This window comes from Gorilla gorilla, chromosome 14, assembly GCF_029281585.2.
Source record: "Gorilla gorilla gorilla isolate KB3781 chromosome 14, NHGRI_mGorGor1-v2.1_pri, whole genome shotgun sequence".
In the NCBI taxonomy this organism is placed as follows: Eukaryota; Metazoa; Chordata; class Mammalia; order Primates; family Hominidae; genus Gorilla; species Gorilla gorilla.
The window spans coordinates 68242087-68264658 of record NC_073238.2 but is presented as its reverse complement, the minus strand read 5'-3'; the positions used below and the strand labels follow the sequence as shown (position 1 = coordinate 68264658).

The following is a 22572-nucleotide window of genomic DNA, read 5'->3' as shown; positions in this document are numbered from 1 at the left end:
GAAAATCCTAATCAAAACTACAACAAGATGTCACCTCATACCTGCTAGGATGGCTGTTATCAAATAGACAAAATGATAACAAATATTGGTGAGGATATGAAGAAAAGGGAACTTGTATACACTATTGGAGGGACTGTAAATTGCTACAGCTATGACGGAAATCAGTATGAAAGATTCTCAAAAAATTAAAAACTATATAAACTAGAAATCCCTCTTCTGGGTACATATCCAAATGATATAAGATTAGTATTTTGAAGAGATACCTATACTCCCAAGTTCACTGCAGCATTATCCACAGTAGGCAAGATATGGAAACAGTCTCTGTCCATCAGTGGATGAATGGGGTGTGTGTGTGTGTGTATGTGTGTTTAAAAACATACATACATGAATATATACATACAATGCCATGTTATTTAGCCTTTAAAAGTAGAAAACCTGTCATTTGTGACAACATAGATAAATCTTGAGAAAATATGATAAGTAAAATAAGCCAGACACAAAAAAATTCATAGTATTACTTATATGTGGAATCCTAAAAGTTGAATTTACAAAAACAGATAGTAGAATGGTGGTTACCAGAGGAAAAGGCAAGGAGAAATGGGGAGATGTCAGTTAAAGAGTACAAAGTTTCAGTTATGTAAAATGAATAACCTCTAGCAATGTGAAGGACAGCATGAAGACTACAATTACTAATATTGTATTGTGTATGTAAAATTTACTGAGAGTAGAGCCTAAGTGTTCTCACCACAAATACACAAAAGTTAACCATGTGAAGACATGGATATTGTTAGTTTGACTATAATAATCTGTTCACTGTGTATATGTATAAGAAAATATCAAACTTTACATATTAAATTGATATATTGGAAAATATTTGGCATTTTACTTAAAATTTAAAAATACATTATGTGACCTACTGGTTCCATTCTTATGCATATAACTAGGGAAATGAACACATAAATTTACCCCAACATTTTCACATGAATTTTCATAGCAGCACTATTCAAAATAACCAATAAATAGAAATGACTCAGATGTCAATCATTAATTAATGATAAATTAATATTTAAGAAACTTGTATACCCGTAGAATAAAATATTATTGAGTAATAAACAGCAGTTAAATACTGATACATTACTCATGAAATAAATTTATAAAGATTTATGCTATATGCAGACATAGTATATTGCTTGATTACATTTGTATGAAGTGTCTAATATAGGCAAACTTACAGAAACAAAATAGATTAGTGGTTGCCTGGAACTGGGTTTGGGAAGAAGGATTAGCTGTACATTGGCATGAGGGATTTTTATCAAAGTGAAAATAGACTATGAGAATGTTACACAATTCTGTAAATTTATTAAAATTTATTGAAGTGTATAATTAAAATAAGTGAATGTAATGGCACCTATATAAACCATATCTCAAGAAGTATTTAGAAAATAACAGCCAAATAGAGACATTTTCAGACAAAAGATGAAGAAAACTTATTACCAGCAGATCCGTACTTTAAAAAATACTAAGGCAAATTTCATGCTATAGAAAAATTATAGAAGACGAAGGCCCAGACATGCCGGAAGAAATAAAAAGTACTCGAAAAGATAAATATAGGAGTAAATACATAATGGCCTTTTGAGAAAAGACTATTGGTTATTTAAAGCATGCATAACAACATTTTTGTGGCTCAAAAATATATGTAGAAGTAAAATATATGATAACAATATTACAGAGACTGGAATGACAGGGTAAATGAAATTATACTATTATATAATTCTTTTATAGTTCAGGAATTTATATTAATTCAATATAAACTAAACTCTAGTATAACCACTAAATATTAAAAAAGGATTTGTAACTAAAAAGTCAATAAAGATAATGAATCAGAATGCTGAAAAAAATTCACTTGATCAAAGAATATTAGGAAAACAAAGGACTTAATGAAAAGATGAAGGAAATAAAATCAAAGTACAAGAAAATAGACAAAATTATCAGCAATTACATTAAATGCAAGTGAATTCACTCAAATTAAAAGATAGAGATTATTAGATTGACATAAAAAATAAGCTGAACAGCTGTAGTTGACCGTTGAGCAACACACAGTAGTTAGGGAGGTCTTCATCCTCATTGTCTTCATGTTGAGTAGGCCAAGAAAGAGGAGGAAGAGGAGGGGTTGATCTTATTGTCTCCGGGGTAGCAGAGGTGGAGGAGGTGGAAGGGGGTACAGAAGAGGCAGGCACACTCAGTGTAACTTTTATTGAAAAAAGTGTGTGTATCTTTGACCCACAAAGTTCAAACGCTTGTTCAATGGTCAAATGTACATGCTTTTCACAAATGGCATCTTAAATATAAAAATATGAATGTGTATACAATAAAAAAAGGAAAAGAAAGCAGATGTGGCTATACTAATGTCAGAACAAATAGATTTTAAGACAATAAGTATTACTAGAAACAGACGGACGTAGCGTAATAACAAAAGTATCATTTCCTGAAGATATTACAATCCTAAATGTGTATGTACCTATGTGTATGCATCTAATGACATAGCTTCAAAGGTATGAAAAAAAGTGAAAGAACTAAAAGTAGAAATAGATACACAGTCATAACTGGAGATTTTTAACACCACTCTCTCAATAGTAAGTAAAATAAGCAAGTGAAAATAAGCTTACAGGAGGTTTAAATAATTCCAATAACTGACTTGAATTAATAGACATTCATAAAGCATTATGCAAATAACTACCTAATACACATTCTTTTAATGTGCACATGGAATATCCACCCCCCTAAAAAACCATATATTAGCCATTGTTTTAGTCCGTTTTCTGTTGCTAGAGCAGGATACCACAGGCTAGCCCATAAACAATAGAAGTTAATCAGGTTCATGGTTCTGGAGTCTAGGAAGTCAAAAACCATGGAACGAGCATCGGTTAAGGGCCTTCCTGCTGTATCATAAATAGCAGAGGTCATCATAGGGTGAGAGGGCAAAAGCTTGCCAGCTCAGAATTCTTTTGCTCTTCTTATAAAGCCACAAGTCTGATCATGGAAGCACCACCCCAATGATCTTATCTCATTCTAATTACCTCTCAAAGGTCTCACCTGTAAATATCATCAACATATGAATTTAATAATTAAGTTTTCAACATGAAATTTGGTGGATATAGTCAAACTATAGCAGTCATGAAGCAAGAATCGAATACTTTCAAAGACTTTGAATCATATTGAATATTTTCTCTCCACAACAGAAAAAATTATGAATCAATAACAAGAAGATATCTGGGATATTTTCAGGTATTTGAAAATTAATTAAATTATTGGTATTCAGTGGGTCTAGGAAGACATTACAATAGAAATTCGAAGTATTTTGAATTGAATAAAAATAAAAAATGCAGCTGGTAAAGAGTTAACAATGGATCTATGACATTTTCCACACTGGGTAATATTCTAGGAAATCATTAACTTTGACCCGACGTATTTGGGATCATGTTAATAATGGTATTTACTAAAAGCAAGATACATAAAAAAAATTATTTTAGGGGAATAAGAGATTCCTTAGTAGGATATATCTGATCTTTCCAAATCACTTATTGTCAAAAAAAAAACATCACCTGGAATTTACAATTCACAATTTATGGAATGGCTGGGTAGAGAAAGAAAGTCACACAAACATTTTCAGTCTACACAGTAATGGAGAAAACTTAGAAGCACCAAAAGAAAACAGTTTCTTTTAATAACAATGTCCCATCTCATGTACATTATGTTCTACCAAGCTATTCTGAATATAAAATGCCTCCTAGTGGGAAATAAATTGTCAAATTAGAAAGCTATCTACAGGATAAGGTCACTGCAATATTTTATATATGAATGACATATATATACATATATGTATATATACCTGTGTGTGCATATATAAACACTTGTCAAAGCACTTAGACTATATGTAATAAAATTTCTAAAAATCCAACTAATCAATAATGAAAAGGCAAACAGTCCAATAAAATGGCAAATCCTGAACAAACATTTTTATAAAATATCCATGTGGCTAATGTGCATATGAAAAGCATTAGTTATCAGATAAATGCAAAATTAAAATTGTGAAAAAATATGATGTGTACAACAAATGCATAAAGTTTTAAAATTTGACAATATTTAAATGGTAAAGTGTGGAACAACTAAAAATTTTTATATATTGCTGATGGGAGTCCAAAATGGCACTGTTATTACTGTTAGGTTCTTTCTGACAAAGTCTGACACACACCTACCTTATAAGCCACTGCCATATTCAAAAGAAATAAGTGCATATGTCCACATGAAGTATTTTACAAGAATATTTACAGTAGCTTTATTTATAGTGTCCCCAAAATGTAAACAATCCAAATGTCCATAAATAGTAGATTAATAAATTAAATCATAGAATTCTTACTCATAAGAAGCAACAAGCCACAAATAGTGTGATAATGTGAATTAACTTCAAACCTTTATGTTGAGTAAAAGTCAAATAAGAAAGAGTGCATACTGTGTATTTCCTTTTACATCATGTTTAAGAACAGATAGGATGAAAATCATCGTTTTAGCTATCAGAACAGTGAACACCTCAGGGAAAGGGTATTGAAAAGATATCCCCCTGGATAGAAGAGATTTCTTAACAGTTGCAAACATATGTCAAAATCCATTGTTTTATATTTAAGATTTGAGCATTTTATTGTGTGTAAATTATAAATTAATTGTATCTCAATAAAGTACTTTTAATATAAAAGGGAAAACAAATTAGCAGACAGACCCAACTATTTGTTGGAAACAGGACAATAAAACAATGTTCACCAGTGCAGGAAAGATTACCTGCCTTAATAGTCTGTATATAACCATCTCATTCAACAGGAATTTCAAATAACTAAGACGTATGTTGAAGAAAAACTAAGACAGAAAGATTTATTTTTTAAAAAATAGAATAGTGGTCAAACTGTGTTCCTGTTTTAGAAGATACACTTTAATATCATAATTCTGAAAGTTCTACTGGATTAAGTTTTCATATAAACTTTAGCTTGTTTAGATAGTTTTAATATTTAGAAGTCAATAATGGCTTTTTAAAGACTGGCATACAACCAGTTCTTTTTATTATGTCAAAATCCATACATTTATAAATAAAAGTCGGATATTAAATTTGAAAGTACAGAAATAATCATAAATACTAATATATTAAGCAATAAACTAAAATATGTGTCACCAATGGGAAAAAAGGGAGAAGTAACCATCTACATATTTCTGAATTTCAAAAAGAATTGAAAACATTTGAAATTGTCAGAAGAAGCAAAGTTCATCTTAGCACTGACTCAACAGGAAATTTCTCAAGTGGAATTTTACATCAGGATGCTGTGTGACATAAAATAAACAATGGTGTCAATAATATTCTGCAATAAATGCAGTAAGACTGTATTTTCTGTCATGTTCTCTGATAAAAGCTGAAAATACGCCATTATGAAACACACCCCCAGTAGCAATTCTACAAAACTTAAAATAAATATCATCCAAAAATATACGCTTTCTCACCTCGAGGTAAAATTCAAATTATCTAGAGGGGTGGAAGCCAGCATATCAGTTGTACCTGCACACAGAAATGCTGGCAAATGGAGAGTAATGATACTCTATTTCTATAGATGTCACTTTAAGATGGCACCATAACTCATAACTCAGAACTCAGAAGAAATTCTAGGGTAGTTGTTATTTATAATTGGGATGTATTTATATGCAAAGTACCCAGTTCTAGAACTGGACAAAAATTTTTAACATGGCTGCTAAAATAAATGGCATAAACTGTGTTCTCATCTCTTCTACAAAAACATACATTTTCCATTTCTGGATCCTGCAGTTCCTTGAACTATCTTCCAACCAGCAGGTAGTTATCCCAGTCTAGAAAATGTAACATTTGCAAATTGCTAAGCCTCTCAAAGTATAAAATAAATTCTAGGCTCAGTTTCTTCATCAGAAATTCTGCCCTTACTATATCAATAGTATTAATTTCAGAAATGAGCAAAATGATCTGTTTATATCAAAAAAAGATTTGATGGTGTCAGGCAGGAGAGATGTTTCCTGTCATGCCTTACTTACATCATAATATGATGTCTTAGAATTGAGCTTATACAATGGAGTCTGTGCTTCTGGACCTGTAGGTTATATGTTATCTCTCTAATAGACTGCCTGTAATTTCAGATGACAGATATTTTCTCACATTATCCAAAATAAGGAAATAGATGCTGCTACATATACTGGCAGAAAATCTTGAGAATCTACTTATGTATTACAGCACAGCTGAGAATGAAACTTGTCAGCTCAGTGGCTTTAGGCATCTCTGTGTATCTGTGCCTATGTGAGAATAAGTTGGTATGTTTGGTTTCTTGCTCTGGTAGTTATGAGTGTAAAACCACTATAGAATGTTAGCTGGTATCCATAGTTCATACACACATTAATAAGTGATGTATTAGTTTGTGAAGGAAATAAAGTTTTATTCTAAATATGTAATCCTTTTATCAATTTTCCTGTTGTAGTGCAAGTGCTAAAGTTGTCTCTCCCCTATGCAGTTTTACTCAGAAGATACGTGTACCTTTGACAATTGCAGCCCTCTCTCTATAAAGGTTGAGAATAATACAGAATATCTATAAAAATATACCAGCATAATTTTCTATCCAAACATAAAACATGTCTAAGTTTGATAATTAGTATGTAACTTTACATATGTTCCTTTTTGAAAGAAGACTCAACATTTCACTAAACTAATAAAATGCCATTAAATTTGCTTGAAATATTAGTCAAATCACAAAAGGAACCTTTATGCCTTCTCTTCTCCAAAGCATGGTTAGCAGTTCAGCTGTTACAGTTCCCTTCTCTGATCTCTATCAGAAGACAGTTAAACAGCACAACAGACATTACATGTAGTAGGCTGTAGGAATACAAATATTGGTACCATGGCAGGCATAATTGCATAGTTTTAGTCTATTTTATGAAGCTCCACCAATAGATGTAGATTTTCAACTAGAAAACTCTCCGGAAATAAGGTACTGTTGCTACACTTTATGTTCATGTAAAGTCATGTTAGACATATCATGAGAATAAATTGAAACTAATTATCTTTTAAAATCTGTGGTTACCATGAAAAATAATAAAAACATTCATACTGTGGATATCATTAAATAAAACAATGAAAATTTGTTAAAAATTTTATTGGTGATTATTTTAACCATAAATACTAAGACAATAGAAACAAACTATTAGGCAATCGTTTATGGTAAGAAGAAAAGTTAAGACTTGTGTCATTAGTCATTTACAACAATGCGTCAAGGATAAAACAAACCACAAAAACAAATTAATCGAGTGTATATCTCTTCATAAAATATAGTTCCAGTGACTTGTGATTTTGTTAAAAATTTTTATTCTATTTCAAAGTGTTTTAAGAAGCACCTAATTAAAACATAGTTCCAGTGACTTGTGATTTTGTTAAAAAATTATGTTTCAAAATGCTTTAAGAAGCATCTAATTAAAATGTGGTAATGGAATATTTTTGTACAGGCAAACAAATTGCTACCCACAGTCATGTAACAAACCTGCACATTCTGCACATGTATCCCATTTTTTAGAAGAAATTAAAATAATTTACAAATTGTAGGACTGCAAACATTTGATATGTTTATAATTACAGCTGCAATAGTGTATGTAATGGCTTTGTTTGATACCAGCCTGGCCAAGGTGGCGAAATCCCATCTCTACTAAAACTACAAAAATTAGCAGGCTGTGGTGGCAGGTGCCTGTAATCTAGCTACTCAGAAGGCTGAGGCCCTAGAATCCCTTGAAACCCAGGAGGTTGAGGCTGTTGTGAGCCAAGATCATGTCACTGCATAACAGCCTGGGTGACAGAGGGAGACTGTCTCAAAAATGAGAGTATTAGATATACAATAAAGTGCACATATTTATAGTTTACTATTTGCTAAGATTGATATATGTATACTCTGTGTATACCCTGTGAAACCACGCCTATAGTCAATTATGAACATATCTACTACCCAGAAAAGTTTCCTCATGTCCTTATGTAATAACACCCTCATGCCACCCCCCAGGCAAGCTAATGTGCCACTATAGATTAGTTTGCATATTCTAGCATTTTATGTAAATAAAATAATACACTATTCTTATTTGTGTGGCTTCATTCTAGAAAAACTATTTCAGGATTCATCTTTGTTGTTGCTTCTATAGTTTTTGGTTTGTTTTGGTTTTTGCTATGTAATATTGCATTGTATGGAGGTACCAGAACTTGTTTATCCATTAATCTATTGTGAATATTTGGATTGTTTTCAATTTCTGGTTACTGCAAGTAAAGCTGCTATGAAGTTGCGGACAAATCTTTGTATGGACATAAGTTTTCAATTCTCTTGGATAAACAACAAGGAGAAGAATATTTCAGTTAAATGGAAGGTTATTTTTAACATCTTATGAAACTGTCAAACTGTTTTCCAAAGTGGTTGTATCATTTTGCCTTCTTACCAGCAGTATATGAGAGTTCTGACTCTTCTACACCCTCACCAACAAACCTGTAATTCTTTAAAAAGCCTGGCCTTAGCAAATGTTGCCAAGGATGAAGAAAAGCCATGAGCTTTGATATTGTGTCCATTTCATCTAAGTTGACAAATTTAGCATAAAATTGTTGTGAAGATACTCAGTATCTTCACAATACCCTTATTTCCCCTTTGGTATCTGTAAAATCTGTGATACAATCACTCTTCTCATTTCTTATACTGATAATTTGTGACATCTACTTTGTTTCACCTTCTTGCTTTTCCAAATCTTTTGAGAGAATTTATCAGTTTTATTGACCTTTTTGATAGTCAGCCTTTGGTTTCATTGATATTTTCTTATTTGTGTTTCTATTCCAATATCTTTATCTTTATTCAATGTTTATATCTTTATATCAATATTTCCTATGAAATCTACATTATTTAATATTAATATAGTTTCTCCAGCCTTCTTTTAGTGTGAAAATGGTATATCATTTAAAACTCTTTTTCACTATTTGTATGTATGTAGAGAAAGTATGCTGTTGAAGATAGCTTTTAATTCAGTTTGACAACTTCTTTTAACTGGAGTTTTTAACTTACAACCTTTTTTTATTACCTTTTCCATTTCTGTCTGCCTTCATTTAAACTGAGCATTTTTTATAACTATTTTCTTTATGTTGGCTTGTTAACTATAATTCTTTGTTTTGTTATTTTATTTATAGCTTTAGTGTTTATAGATTACATTTTTACTTTATCACAATCTATCTTCAAGTATTATACCACTATTTCCAATTTCTCAAAATCCAAATTACGAAACAAAACAAACAAAAAAACCCTTTCAAGTTATTTAGTTCTCCGTTCTATTTTAGACGCCTGCTATCCTGAAAACTTACTTAAACTGGAGTGGCTATATAATAAATCCAGCTATATTCTAAGTGTTTCTTTGCCAAACATTCACTTGATATAAGTACAATACAAATTAATATTTCTTTGGTCTTAAAAATATTTTGGATTTTTTTTAAAGAAATCACCAGTCATTCTCATATTTATTGTTTAAGGACACATATTATGAGGACACATAGTAATAATTATTTTATTGTGTTATGGAAAAAAAAGTAGGAGTTGAGGGGAAGATGGTTAAGCAGACAACATTCCCAAAAAGAGAGTTAACATAGCAAAATCATGACTGACATCCTGAGATGCAGTGTGTAATTACGAGAAGAGTATGTGGCTTTGCATGAAAATCTATTATTTATTATCCTAATGTTTTATTTCATGTTCTTCAAATTTACTTTCAGCTTGAAGCAGTCACCAACTAAACTTATTGAATGTTTACTCTGTGCCAGGCACAACACTCATCATTTATAAGCTTTACTAACTCAATTAATCCCCACAATCCTATGAGTTAGGAATAATCAAGTCTATTTTTACAGAAGCATGCCAAATTTGTGGTTCTCATCCCTCCAGACTGCAATACCAGATTATGAAGACATTAGAAAAGACCTTTATGATGCACAACCTCATCATAAAAAAGTTCCAGATGCCTCCTGACATAATAAAAAAATCAGATAGAACAAGGAAGCAAATTAAATGAATGAACTTTTTTCCCTTATATCTGAAAATTTGTCCTTATCTAGGCCACTGGAAATGCATGTTTTATAATTTAAAGGTAAACGGCAGTGGCTTACTAGCATTATTTACAAGTTTTCTTCATTGTTCCAATAAAAGTCAATGAACCTGAAGACTCTTGTAGGTATTTTTCTTTTTAAAAACCTTTATCTTTTATTCCTTTATGTTTTGTTAAATTATTAAGATTACTACAAAAACTCAAACAGTATAGGAAACTGAAAAGTAAAAATGGGAAAGCCCCCTTCATTTACTTCCCAGAGTTATTCCCTGCTAACAACTTCCAGTTTCTTTGGAAACTTTCAAAATAGAAAACAGCTAATGCCAAAACAACTTAGATATATTTACTGGTATAGATACCTCTTTCTAGGGACTATGGTAAATCCTTTATTAAGAAAAGATATATGTAAGGAGACAATGATCAAAATGTTTCTTGTTTTTCAAATTTGTTAGTGATGAATAAGAAAAAGATGAGACTATTACTATGTTCTCAAGTCTATCACTTTGTTTTTTTACCACCCAGGATAAGTTACCTTCAAGCCATATTGTTCAGGCAAGAGAAACCGTATTCTCAGTTTGCTGTCAGACATAGTCCATCCCACCACTATGGTGGTTAGTTCATTGTAAATATATGACTCATTTACACCAAAGCGGGTCAGGTCTAGGACTTCTGTCTGACAATTGTCAGGATTACTCAAGCTACCAAATATATTCAGATTTATGACACAATTTGCCACTCTGCCTAGTGTTGATTTAAAATTATTCTCACAGGCTGCCTTTTGGGTAGTTGCCTTTAACTCCACAATTTTGGCTCATGCTTCTGCACCCAAATACCAAACTCCCTGGGCAGTATTTTGGATAAGATATATTAACAATATTATATTTCTAAGTTAATGTTTTGGGCATGAACCAAAATTGTACTTCATAATTTTCTCCCAGAATACCATATTAAGACACTGGAAAAATGTTGACACATATGGAAAAACCACAAAATGAATGACAGTAGTTGATATAATAAATAACAATGGGCTGGGCACGGTGGCTCACGCCTGTAACCCCAGCACTTCGGGAGCCCGAGGCGGGAAGATCACCTGAGGTCAGGAGTTCCAAACTAGCCTGGCCAACATGACAAAACCATGTCTGTACTAAAAAATACAAAAATTAGCTGGGTGTGGTGGCAAGAACCTGTAATCCTAGCTACTCAGGAGCCTGAGGTAGGGAGAATTGCTTGAACTTGGGAGGTGGAGTTTGCAGTGAGCTGAGATCGCACAACTGCACTCCAGCCTGGGTGACAGAGCGAGACTCGGTCTCAAAACAATAATAACAATAATAATGGATAAAGACTTACATTTTATAAAAAACACCAAATATCTAAAGTGAAGTAGGAGTATAACTAAACCATGAAGTTATGTCAGATAAATATATTAAGATTGTGTTTAAATGTATGGTGTCAGAGTAATATTTTATAGATAAATAATAAAAATTTACTGACCATGATGACTAGCAATATATACATGAACCAAACTCAGATATGTAGCCTTGTGCATGGACAAAATCAAGATATTATCATTTCCACATAATTTTCTTTTTCATCATCTAATGACTATATGTTACAAGAGAGATTTCTGAATCTTGTGAACCATTTTCAAATTTTAAAACCGTAGTGTTTCCCATCAAGTGACAGAGCCATTTGCATTCATGGCAGCTAAGAGATTTTTTCTGTTTTGCACACATGGTCTTATAGCTGAGCTTCTATTATTTCTCTTCCAGAAGAATGCAATAAATATGTCTAGAGACAAGGGACAAAGTTAATAAAAGGCTGTCCTTTCCTTTGACTAAGACCCTGGTTTAAAATGAGCTATTTTCCCTGAACACCATATATTAATTGGATGGTTTCAGCTTCAGCCACAGACAAAAGCAGTCCAGATCATGATTATTTGCAGTGTAATTCCTCTTGATATAGTAAGCAGCCACAGAGCATTGATATTAAAAAGTAGATTTCTTCCCTGATAAGGAAATTATTCTAGAATGTTACCTCTTGGTGGGTCAATTAAAGGGCTGCCACTATTATTCCTTGAATTGTGTGTATTCCTAAGATTCATATGTGTCTTATCATAAAGTTTTTGTAACTGTTTGATTTGTAATCAGCTCATTTTTTTAAAAAATCGGTTGTTTCAATAATAAGTATTCTGTGTTTATTTTTAATATACATTCAGAATCCTCCTATTATGATTTTTGGTAGGTGTGGGAACCTTGTAGAGGATAGACAGTATATAATAGAAAGGACACTCTCTGGAGATATTTGTCCATTTAAACTAAAGTCAAGTAAGTTTGCCACATCTAAAGCACCAGCCTACTTTTTCGTATCATATGAAGGTGGTATTCTCGGGCCCTTTGCCTCAATTACCAAAATTAGGTTCTGAGTCTAAATTAGACACACCTCAAGTCTTTATTCCTAGATAGGTTCTGAAATCTGGGCCTCGTACTGATCCAAAGAAAGATTGAAAATGGCTAAGGTTGCATAGTCCCTTACCAACTCTTGTTCTGGGAGTCATTTTAATCTCCCAAATATTTAGTTGTGAGGTCATCAGTGTGGATAATCATTGATAGATTATCAGATTACCAGATGTAGCAACATAATTCCTCCTCACACTTCCTCTCTTTATTTACTTTTATTTTGGGAGAGCCAAATCCATAGGTCTGTGGTTCTCCACTAGAAGTGTGTTGCTCTCCAGGGAGCATTTGGCAATGTGTAGAGACAGTTTTAATTATAATAGGAGACTGAGTACGAATGTATATAGGTTAGAGATGCTTTAAACCTCCTACCATGCTCAGAATAGTTCTGGACAACAAAGAATTATCTGGTCCAGAATGTCAGCAGTGCTAAGGTGGAGAAACCCTAACATAGATGAACAAAAGTCAGGGAGATGTTATAGACTTGAGCTATATTACATTGCCAAACTCTACTCAACAAACAAAATAGTTGTTTATCTCACTTTCTACTTGTCTTAAATAGCCCTAATTACAAATATTCATACATGCATTCAGACATTCATCCTCTTATTCATTGTCTTATTCAACAACAACAACAATATATAGGGGCTTATAAAATTCCAATTCAAAAAATTATATTGAAATACTTCACGTATTAAGGACAAATAAGAGCAGTTGTATAAAGTCATATCAAAACATTATAAATGCACAAATAAGGTTGTAGAAGGTAGTTTTCTGATAATTGCATCCCTTATTGAAGTTGAAGAGTTCCTATAAGGTAAGTACAGAGGCAGAGTCCAAATTGGATGTTGTTGTAATGGTCCAGACAAAGGAATTTGATGGCTTGGAATAGAACAGGAGAAAAGGGCTAATTATAGAAGACATTTAGGAGGTAGAATTGGATATAACGACATCATTAAGGAGCTATGAAATCGTGAAGATGAGGAACAGTCAAAGATTATACCTGAATTTCTTTTGTCTTAAACAATGTGAAAACATTGGTATCATAGAGGTAGAACATAGCAGAAGGATGAGTGGGAGCTACAACATGAAGATAATAATCTCTGTTTTTAATACTTAAACTCAAACTATGTAATGTCTTTGAAAATGTCCTCGGCCAGTTGGTTAGGTGAGATAAAAAATTCTAGTCTGAAATATGTGCTAGAAACAGAATCATTCAAGAAGTTACAAGGTGGTAGGAATTTGTTTTGGCTAGGCTTCATGGGTATCCAGAAGTCACCAAAGAGGAAGGCCTGGGTGTCAGAGAAATTTGTTCAATTAAATTCAATTAATTCCTCAGGTAAAATTAGGGTAGAGTTCACTTCCTTGGTCAAGAAAACATAATGAAAAAACCAGTGTTTCAAAGAGATTTCTGTCTATAATACAAACCCCTTCTGATAAGATTTTTTTTAAACTATGCAAATTTTGGCTCCTGAAATTGTGAATTATAGTGTAGTTAATATTAAAACAAACTTGCATAATTTTTTAAAATTTATAAAATGCTTCCATGGAAATCATATTACTTAATTTAAACAACCTGAGTTTGGAAGGACAGGTATTGCAATTGTTTCGATTCTGTAGATATAGTTTCTGAGGCAATAAGAGGTTAAAGGGTATTTCTCACTATCATGCAAGAATATAAATTCCATCATTGAGCTGTAAGTCAAGTTTTCTCATTCTAAACTTCCTGTATTTTTCAGCATTTTTCAAAATGCACACATGCACACAAGTCTTTATGCATAAATAAAAACTAAGAATGAATGTTGTTTAGGAAATAGTTTTTCTTCTCTGTAAAGGTGACTTATATGGACTAAAAATAAATCTAGGCTATTTCAAGAGACTGTAGCATAATACTAAATTTATTTCTGTATAATTTATATTACCTAAGAAGTTAAATATTTTAAAGTTTTGTAATGAACACATAATGTTACTAAAGTAGATTGTTGCTCTCAATAGTAATTGGTCACACGTAGCCTCCATCGAATTTTAGTATGTTTCCACGACAGATAATTTTACAGATTATTGCTAAATGTATATTTCAAGTGACCTTGGATGTCAAATTTGAATGGCCAAGGTTTCTTGGAGCAGGAAATTCAGAGGTAAAGGAATTTTAACACGTGCTCTGGTTTCAATGGTGCACTATCTCGAATAAAAATTGATAATGACTCCAGGACTGCAAACGCTTTATCGGTCCCAGAGGCTTAGTCGCCTCACACCAGATGCGGGAAGTTGACTGTATTCATTAATATCCTTCAGTGAGGTCACAGGTAGGGAAAGAAGGAGCTCCAGGGAGGAGAGCTAGTGAAATAAAAGCCTAAGTATATTGAGTTTGTGCAGTAAAGGAAGGATGTGGGTTTGTAAAGTTCTCATTGTCTTAAGCACGTAAGGAAATTGAAAGTCAAGTCTGCTAACAGGAACACTTTGTTGCTTGTGACTTCCACTCTCCTATTCCACTAAGGGTAGATAGCACCTGTTCAGAGTAACTGTTGCTTTTTCTTTCTTTCTCCCTAGTCTATCTTCTTAAATTACAAAAATAAATTATTTTTTCTTGCTTTGTCAATTCGTTATTTAGTTTTCATTTGGTGAAAATTAGAATTGAAATGTGGTATTCTTTTATGACACTTTCGCAGTCAGTGTGTTTCTGAGTTGAGCTTAACTGATTCAAGTGAATCTGTGTGCTGAAGTGACTCCTGAGGGAAAATACAAATCCTTTCAAAGGCTGGCTACACAGCTTCAGCAGCAAGCACTGAGACCTCCTTATTCAGCCTAACCCTGCTTACATATTTCAGAACTGAACCCCAATCTTCATCTCCGCACAGCATTCCCCTGGTGATTTGAGCAAGCCTTGTTAACAGTTTCATCTAACAGGCTCAGCAGGTTCAACATTTGATTATCTTTCCCTCAGGTTCACGATCAAGTCTTTTTCCTTCGTTATGCGCTGACAGGACCACTGCGCTTGGGTTCTGTGTGCGGGTAGATTCACATACTGAACGTGCAAAAAATGCAGATGACAATCTGGATAAATCTCACATTCAAGGAATTTAATTGTATTGAAATTCAAGGCTGTGCCCCTGAGACATTGATCCGGTATTGTCAGTTTCAAATCCTGGATGCACTGGCAGCATGATGATGTGTTCATGGAATTTGCAATTGAGATAATGAGGAATCAAAGCTTACGTCTGGATCACTAACTGACAGAAAACAGGGGAACCAACGTGAATCAATACGGCCCGGCCCAACGGAGTCCGCCTGGCAGCACGAAATCTTGGCAAAGCTTCTCAGGTTCCAATTTAAGAACAGGGCTCAGGACTTCGGAGACGGGCACAGTTGGATGTGCAGACTGGGGTGATGCTTTTGCTTTCCAAGGCACAGAGAATGTTTGCTCATAAGCTTTTATTGCCAAAGGCAAGAAGCTCTGGCTCAGCAGCCAAATAAAACAAAGGAAGATTGGAACAAAACAGTGGAATACAAAATATGTATTAAAAAAAAGAAGACTTGTGACAAATGGTTGCTTTTTGCTCTGCAAGAAGTTGGATGTGATCTGCTCTGTTGGGGGATTCTTAAACAATTTAAAAGGAAGTGAAGGCCCCAACTGTTATAAGGAGGATACATTTTAATCATCGAGTTGGCTTTTTCCAAACTTTTGTTTACTTCAGAGCTAAATAGGAAAAGCCGATTTTCATTTCAGAGTGATAAGAGCAAGTCTGAGGTATTTCTTAGGCTAAAGCAAACTGGACTATTAGCTCATATACTCCCTTTTAATTGGGTAACTCATTCTCCTCTCACTCTCAGCTTGCAGGTGCCCTGGGAAGTCTGAGCTATAATAGCAAAATCAGAGGAAAGGGATTAAATGGGATAAATATTTCAAGCCAAGTTTTATATCTCATTCTTGCACATTTGCTCAAATGGGTAATTATTAAATTACATGGAAGTTCCTTGCCCCAACAAAACAGAGGGTTGGGGCACATGTCTAATTGTGAAACAGCCTTGATTTAGGCTTGTTTGGGCACAGTTATGAAAAGCACTCTTTTAATCTCAGGATATATTCGGTTGGATGATAAATTATATGGTAAAATATGGTCACTCTGAAAACCTTAAAAGACTCCTCAATTCAAAATGAAGAATTTTCGTTTTACCAGATACCATTTAATGTACCATACGATGTCACTTAAATGTAGCTTGATGACTAATTTGGAAAACAATATGTGTTACTCCCTCAGTTTTCTCCGAAGTTAAAGAACAAATGTCATCTAAATGACTTTAAGATTTAATAAAACAAAACATTTTAGTTTAGCTGGATTTTACTGGTACCTACATAAATTACTTTGTAGAGGCCTTAAGTGTTTTATGAGGTATAAGCACACACTTTCAAAAGACCAGTAAACTTCATCACTGCCTGAGAACTGCTGGGCTGCTCTGTAGCTCTAGGAGAAAACTTTCCTTAATTACAGGCTCACAACATTCAAACTGCTGTAGTTTGTGATTAAACACCAAGAAACACTAGTTAAATAGAGAGATTGCCTTAAATTATCCAGAACTAGGCTTTTAGATCAATTATCCTGAAGTATATTCAAACTCTTTTTGATAAAAATAAAATATTTCTGAAATATATGGAAACTCCCAGACCTGGTGATCAGAGTATCCTTGAATAAAGTTACAGTTATGTAAATATTAGAAAGGAATTGGCACTGATACCAAGAAATATTTTGGCACTCAAATTCATAATTTGATCTCACATTCGTTTGACATTGTCACTAACATGTTAACATGTTTTGTGGTGGTGGTGGTGGTGGTGGTGGTGATGGTTTTCATTAAGAAGAGTAAAAACTATGGCAAAGGCTGATTGTAGTGGTACATAACACAAGTGCAATTGTATAAAAGTGACCATTCAATGAAGACTAAAGCAGGTTTATTTCAATTGTTTCTTGCCCATATATAATTATTTGTGGAGTGCTAACAAAAGCTCTTGGGGCTTCTTTTTAAGGCAATATTCTTTCTTTTCAGCCTTTTAAACTCCATCAACCAGAAACATATTTGACTCACTTTCAAAAGCATTTCTAGTAACTTCAATAAAGAAAGCAATACATTTTATAAAACTTCAGAATACTGGTACCAGAGATCATTATAGCCAATTTCCCTTTAAAACTTACCAAAGTAAAGATTCACCTTATCTTCTTTTCCATCTATAACAGCCAAATTCCATTCCTCTGGAGCAGGAAAATTGAGATATTTTAAAATTTGGTAACTTTCTTTAACACACTTATGAATCTGATAATTGGACACACAAGGAACTTAATTGTACCTTACACTGGGAGGAAAAAAAATACACTAAATTTTAATCCAATGTAGGATTTAATTGACTCATCTATTTACTCATAAATAATTGCTCATTGCTTACTGCTTGCTAGACACTTAGGAACACGTGGGGGAGCATAGGAGGAATATAATAGAGATATTCCTCCTCTTATTTTCATTAGATTTATCTTATTTGTGAGGCTAAATATGCAGGCAAAGGAAAGGCAAAATGGCTCTAATTCCTTTCTTCTACCCCCGACAGCACCTCTGCTCTGCCATCCTGAATATAAGTCTTTAAAACTTTAAGAAATGTGTATTCTTTATATATATACTCCTGGAGTTTTCTACTGAATATTATTCCAAAAAAATCAGCACAGATGCAATGCACAGTTTCCAGGCAGTCGATAAAACCAAAACACAAAACCTCATCAGCCCCCTTGTTTTGCTTTTAAGTCTATTTTTTAAATTCTCGACCAATCATTGTTCAATATTCATTCTGCTATGAGGAAATGATTATCCCATTGCACAAATTACCCTCACTCCAAAATGACATGATTAGAAATTTTCAGCTAATCAATAAGTGGCCTGTAGTTTGATTCCCATTTCATCAGTGCTGTAAAAGGGGAGGATGTCATGGAAAAAGGCACAGTGCTTTATTAAGCATTCTTTATTAAGAAATGGATACTGAAACTGATTAATAATTGAGAAAAGGATTAAAATTCTTTTCTTTCAGCCATATTATAGAGAAGAGATTGTTATAGTTAATGGCAATTATGTGAAATATTCTGGGTAATGAAGCAACTTAAATAAACTTTGCAGTCCCCACTCATATCACAAACAGAAAAAAATGCCAATTTAAATTTAATATCACAATTTGCATTTGAGATCATGAGGAAATTCATTGCTTGAATTAACTCAGCCTATTAGGTAATAATAATTTCAATAATTCTAAGTGTTACTATGATTAGTAATAATCATAATAATGCGCTCTGCTTAATTTCCTTTAGTTAGACTAGCATAGTTTACAAATATTTTCCGATAGGCTAAAAGTGTACCCCAAACCCTTTTTTGAGTTTAAGAGGGTGCAGATATCATGGTGGTAGGGGTTAAGCCATTAATGCTACAGAATGTTTTAACTATATTATCTTATTTGTTCAATTTATCAATTTGTTTACCAATTTGTATTATATGACATGAATTGTGTATAGTAATTAATTTGCTGGATTTCTTCTATTGAGCATATAGTCTCTGGTGCTTTATTCATACAATATAGTTCTTATGATCATGGCACATTTAACTCTTTTCTCCAAGTATGTATTTCCTAAATTATCATCTATCTAAATAATCAAAAGCCTGCACTGTAGCTTCTGGTTTTCTCTGGAAGAAGTAGGCCAGGTGGGAATAAGGAGCTCATGCTCATGTGAGGCTTCCCAAAGACCACTGATGGCATCTTTTGTTCAGACAATATTGGAAAATTTTGATAAAACTTTAAAATGTCAAATAATTGGATGCCCATAAAGTCGATATTGGTGTACCAGTTGTCAATTATTTCAGAGGTAGTAGGTCCCCACTTAACTAAAATAACCAGACTTGCAAAAAAAAGTTTTACTCAATATATGCAATCTCAGGATAAATGATCAGCACTGTGAGCAAATATACACATAGAGGAAAAACAAATTTACCTGAAACTCTAAAGGATATTTTTTCTCTAAGTGACCCAACTGTGTATTTCCAAATTTCTCTATAATTAGTAAACATTTTTATCACAGCAAAGTAATATTTGTAGAAATGATTTATTACAATTGTATTTTTAAAATTTAGTAGTCCATTTTTAGAAGTTTGAAACAATCTTTAGGAACATTTCCTAAGCAGTCAAGTACTGAATTGTTCCAGCAGTCAACGTCTTGTGCATTTTCTATCTAAAACAGATATTTATTTCAACTACAAAATGAGAAGGAGAGAGAGGATCTCTAACACTTTCTGTAGCCATTAAAATCTTTTTGGATATTGGCCCAAGGTGTATATCAACAGTTTTATAAAAAAATTTGATTCTTTCCACTACAACTCATTAAACTATGACAAGGCAAAGTTGACATTCTGTGAAAAATTCCCAAACATGACTTTTTTTTTTTTTTAAAGAATCATTGCCAGTTCAGGACAGACTTCAGTCTTCCCAGTGTTTTTCAAAGTATTTTGTTATTTTTGTACTTGTTTTTAGTTTTTAGAATCCCTGATTTCTTCACATCTAGCTTCCCTAGGGTTAATCTGAGGGGAAAAAAACAGCAGCCTGCACTTGTTTTGTCATTTGGGTAGTCAAGTAAAACAGATTTTGCCTGTAACACTAAGCTATTAAGTTCCAGTTGAAACCTTTGCATCTATTCCTAATACTGTTCTCTTACATTAGCAAAATGAGAATTGTTATGGGTTGTTGCCTAAAGGAATGAGAATAAAAAACACACAAGAATATATTTCATGTAGTTATATAACAGGTTAATTGACAAGATATTACATTGTATATAAGTAGTTTGATTAGTTATATATGGTATATTAATGGGTACTTTATTAGAGAAGATCAGAATATATCTACAGAAATGTCCAAAAAATTAAGGGCATATAAACACAAATATAAAACTTCCAAGAACTCTTACCTATAGATAATTCCAGCTTGTAAAAATAAGAAGATTAAATATAATTCTGACTTTTTTAAATTTTGAAATTCCTGTCCAGGTAAATTAACAATCTTTAAAGGCGTTGATTCTATAGTAATTTTGAAGCAATATGCAGAAATTATGAAGTAATCATTATTCTGCTTTATAATTTTACTTCAAAAACAACTTGATTTGGTCCATTTCCCTTCATTTTTCTTGCCTCCAGCCTAGTCCAAGTAACTATCCTTTCTCACCTGGCTCCCTGCAGTGGGTTCCTCACTAAGCTCTCTACTCACCTATTGTATTTGAACTTTCATCTTAACTGGCTCTTTCCCTTTAGTATATAAGAATGTCAAAGTCCTTTCCAACAGATTATTTGTGACCCTCTATCCAGCTCTCTATGTTCCCAGTCAGGCTTCCCCAAACACTACTTTGTACCTTTTTTCTGCCCTTCTTCAATTCTTTCCTATTCTTAACTCACAGTAATATGACTTCTCTAATACTCAGTTGAAAACTTTCCGACGTTATCAAGAACCTCCTAATTGTCAGATCTAAATTGATTTTTCTGCAACATTTGGCATTATTGAACATTCCTATGGAATTCCTATGGAAACTCCTTTACCTTTGTCTTTTAAGACACATTTCTCCTTTACTAGCATTTTCATAGCTGCTTGTGCGTCAGGCAGTGAGTGTCATGGCAGGAAACAGATCATGCCCTCAAATTGGATAATTGGAGGAGATTTTAATATACTGACTATTTACAAAAGTGTGAGCAAGCAAGGTGAAGAAGGATAGCGCAGTTGCCTAGGTTTAATAGCTGTGAGCTTCACCAATTTTAGGCAAACAGAGGAAGGGGTTACCAGAATTTGTTTGAGCCCTGTGGGAAAAGTGGCCTTCACTCATGGGACATAGATAATACTTAGAGAATTCACAAGAATGAATGGGGAAGAATAAAAGCCTTCTTTCTTCTGTGTCTGTTTTGTTTGTTTTGTCTTGTTTTCACAAGTTCTCCCCTCACCAATCAGGTTAACAGTACATAAAGCTAGAGGGCAAGTAAATCATTTTATGTGATCCAAACACATTGGCCTCCCCAGACACAGAGGAGGGTGCCAAAGACTAGATGGGAGATCTGAAAGGGCTGGCAGAAGACATCTTGCCCAGCCTCTATTTCTAAGCAGTGGTTTTCTCCAGGGTTCCTCTTGCCTTCACACTCTTTAGACATCCTTTTGATTTGGTGCATTTTTATCTTCAATCTTGGCTTATATTATTATTTACATTTGGTGACTTTCTAATCTCTAATTCCATCATAAATGTCTTATTTTCTTAGGTGAGTATGATGCATCCAACTACTTAAAGGGTGCCTCTTTTTTGAACTCTACATCACAAAATCTGAACTCATTTTCTTCACATCAAATTTACTTTCTCCATATTCTCTCAAGCTGAATGGCACTCTACCCACCAATCAACAAAGCAGAAAACTCATAATGATCCTCGACTCACTTTTGCTATCTAGGTATAGTCAATTAATAACAATGCTGTATAGATAATCTCCTAGTGAATTTTTAATTCATCCTCTCCTGTGCATTGCCACCATCACTAATGTAAGGAGTGTGACAAAAAGTTCATCCTAGGAATTATGGAAACTGATTACATGAAGAGCTTACCTAGAACGGGGGACAGAGTAAGTTCTTCCAGATGAAAGTGTGTGTTAGCGGAGTACTGAAGGATGAATAACACGTACTTGGGCAAATGGTGGGAAAGTGTTAGACTCAAAAGAAACACCATGTGCAAAGTTTCCTGGGGGAAAGAATAAATTTTATATTTGAAAAATTAAAACCAAACAAGTATAACTGAGATGTAAGGAGTGGAGACAGCATGCTATCTTAAAATATTTTTGGTTGAAGCTGGAGAAGTAGGAAGCCAGAAGACTGCAAAGGGCTTTAGATGTCATAATGTGAATTTGTGACATAATGCTT

The 22572-nt window shown here is 33.4% G+C and overlaps 1 long non-coding RNA gene across 1 annotated transcript in view; it reads right to left on the bottom strand.

Annotated features, from left to right (window-relative positions):
- Window positions 1-22335, bottom strand: part of LOC109029376 (uncharacterized) — a 63422-nt gene extending 41087 nt beyond the window's left edge. Inside the window, exon 1 of the long non-coding RNA XR_002008437.4 lies at window positions 22261-22335. This is a non-coding gene — a long non-coding RNA (uncharacterized lncRNA). The remainder of the gene's footprint in view (window positions 1-22260) is intronic.
- Window positions 22336-22572: the final 237 nt, after the last annotated feature.